The sequence below is a fragment of the Leuciscus leuciscus genome (genome assembly GCF_965113295.1).
Source record: "Leuciscus leuciscus genome assembly, chromosome: 17".
NCBI classification, from domain to species: Eukaryota; Metazoa; Chordata; class Actinopteri; order Cypriniformes; family Leuciscidae; genus Leuciscus; species Leuciscus leuciscus.
Window position 1 is genome coordinate 24,875,119 of NC_138741.1, and position 2,976 is coordinate 24,878,094.

The 2,976-nt window shown below is 36.3% G+C and overlaps 1 long non-coding RNA gene across 1 annotated transcript; it reads right to left on the reverse strand.

Annotated features, from left to right (window-relative positions):
• Positions 1–1,276: 1,276 nt before the first annotated feature.
• On the reverse strand, positions 1,277–1,919 carry LOC309479050. The gene is made up of 3 exons (XR_014199146.1): positions 1,785–1,919; positions 1,530–1,594; positions 1,277–1,429 (listed from the first exon to the last, which is right to left on the reverse strand). It is a non-coding gene; the product is annotated as an uncharacterized lncRNA (long non-coding RNA).
• Positions 1,920–2,976: the final 1,057 nt, after the last annotated feature.

The following is a 2,976-nucleotide window of genomic DNA, read 5'->3' on the forward strand; positions in this document are numbered from 1 at the left end:
TAAACGTGTTAAATTAACACATTATGTGCTGTCCTTCACTGCAAACATTTTTGAAAACATACATAAAATCATAAACAAAACATTAGCATTTGACTAAATGAATGTAGAGTCATTGGTTGTTTAGCTTATACAAGTATTATAATGAAATATCAACCATTACATTCATAAAACTGCAGAATATAAATACATTAAGCATTCAAAAAGGAAATGTCCAAAACAGGACAAAACAGTTCTTTTCACAATACAAGACACATAACCCCACCTTAAAGGGTAACTAAACCAACTTTTTTTAGTTAATGGTCTGTAAGAATGGGGCTTTATTAGTGCTGTTCATTGATTCAAGTAGTTTTTCTGACATTTGTGTTTAAAGTGTTTTAATTTTACAAAATATGGGGTAAAAACGTCTGAGTGCTGCCCTCTTCAGGTTGAACAGTGGCTACTGCTGTTGAATTTTCCTATTGGAAGTTGTGGTACCCTCTGATGTCAGAGGGTACCAACTAACCACGCCCTTGCCTGCAGAGAGATACGTCACAGATGCACGCCCCCTCTCCACTGGGCTCTGCCTACTTTTCCAGCATTTTTCAAATATTGCCAGTGGGTGGAGTCAGGCTCTGACCAGGTGTTTAGTTACCCTTTAAAAATAATTTCACTTATTTCCAAAAATGTGTTGGATTCATGTACACTGGTGGCCAAAAGAAGTATTTAAGTGGCGTAATGTTTTTGAAAGAAGTCTCTTTGATGCTCAAGAAACATTTATTATTATTATCAATGTCTGACTGTCTACTCCATCTTTTCTACAGCATAGGAGTAAAAGTCATCATCAAAATAATCTTTAAAAAGCCAACACAATGTTTTTGTCCACCTTTGTGAATAAATGAACTTCTCCAAAGATTGGTTCCTGTTCAGAACTTGATTGACAACATCAGAGTGTTCCCTGGTCTGCATGCGTGCCCACAAACACAAATGTACTCAGTCCTTCAGAGGAGATCCCGGTTCCAAAACTATATGAGAGAGAGAGAGAGAGAGAGAATATTAGTGTCACATTATTTTTAACCTCCTTTTTTGTTAATTTTTTATAATTATTTTCACAAAAACTTAATATATATTTGTAAACAGCTTTTGTCAATAAATAGCATACAAAAGAACTAAATTAAATTATGCCAGATTAAATTTTAATACTTACAAATCCTAAATTCTGTCCAAAAATGCTGAGATGCATAGAAAGAAGTTGAACGACTGAAATAGATGATTTTAGCCGATTTCAGCTTGTCTGCAGTGAAGGAGTACCTGTTTGAGACAAATACACAGTAAGATACATGCAAGAAATCACTGTGTGATGATCGTTCTCCTTCCTACAGTAGTTAACCCACCTGTGCGCTGATATTAGGACCTTCCTAGTCAGGTGGAACTGCAATGGTAGAGTCGCTGGCTAATAAAATATAAAAATAATGCAAAAATATAAACTTAAGTTGTTTAGAATGCTAGATTTGGTCTGAATGAATTAGTGAGAGTTTTACTGCAGTGCTTACCTGGATACATTTAATCTGGTGAGACTGAACAAAGACAATGGTCCATCTTCTGATTGGTTCATTTGCTGTGTAATAAAGTTAGACATAATGCAAAGGTCACTTATTTGATAATAAGTTAGCCAAATTTATAGAGATTTTATAAGATATTGTTAGCTACCTAGTCTGCACCAGTGGCTCAAAAGCAATTTTCACATAGTGTATGCTAATCATTTCAGCAAACTTATCTCAAAATATATCACAAATGGGCTGGCCTACCTCTGGAATCTTGCTAAGTCACTGGCGCGAATTGGCGCTTTGTTGCAGTTGCCTTTAAACACAAAAATGGAAGTAAATATTAAATTCCATAAAAAAAAAAAAAAACTATAATATGGTATAGTTTGCAAACTAATGCTAAAACTATAAAGGTTCTCATCAGTAGGCCAACATTAAGATATAAACAGAATTTCACATTAGTTTATTCACATTTATTGTTAATGTAAACGCGTTGCTCGTTGGCATATTTTAACTCGACAATTCAATAATCTAACAAAGTGTGTAAAATGAAACGTTAGCTCAGTTTACCATGGTAAAGTTCGTTACCGCCATGTTGACGACGAGTAACGTTAGGCTAACGTTAACGTTATAACATACGTTAAACTGGGCACAATCCTGTCAACATACACAGAATGTTTTTTTTTTTATTTTTTTTTTTTACCTTGCTTGCTGATCTCTCTCTCGGTGAAGTGAATTCCGTCTCTTCCCCGGGCCAGACACGAACGTCGCGATCCAACAAAAGACAGACCCCATTACCTACACTGGATGTCTGTCTGACGCGACACGACAAATCCCAGACAGTGTAGTGATGCGCCGCGGCCGTTATATTTCAGACGTAGTCCGATACGAGTCCAAGCGCTCGCACTAGTTCTTACAAGGGATAAACAGGTTTGCATTTAAAGGTCCGGTCGCTTCAATGTGTCCAATATAGACAGCCTCTGGCTATTATAGCGTTGTAGACACGTGGTGTAAGGCAAAAATTAGGAAATAAAAAGCACGGTGGAATGGTGCCAGCCAGAGAGGCAGTTACGTCAAATACAGTAGTATACAGCAAATTTAAAAAATACAGTAAGTCTCTGTATGTGGTGTTAGACGTCACAGAAAATTCCCATGATGCAATTGGAATCACAGTTATTTACTGTAAAGAGAAATAGCAGTATAATACTGGGGGATTTAAAGTAAATAACTGTAGAAATTACAGAAAAGTCTAACAGTGTAGTTATAACCTCAGGTGGCGAAACGATTTTAAGACAATGTTTCTCTTTTTCTGCATTCTGTTCTGCAATATATAAAAGCATTTATCTAACTTGGTGACATTACACATTGAATGAAGTATCAGTAAAACTTAACTTTGTTTTTAGTGACTACTTTGACTTTCCTTTATGCCGGAAGGGAGGGGAGGAGGGAGGAGACG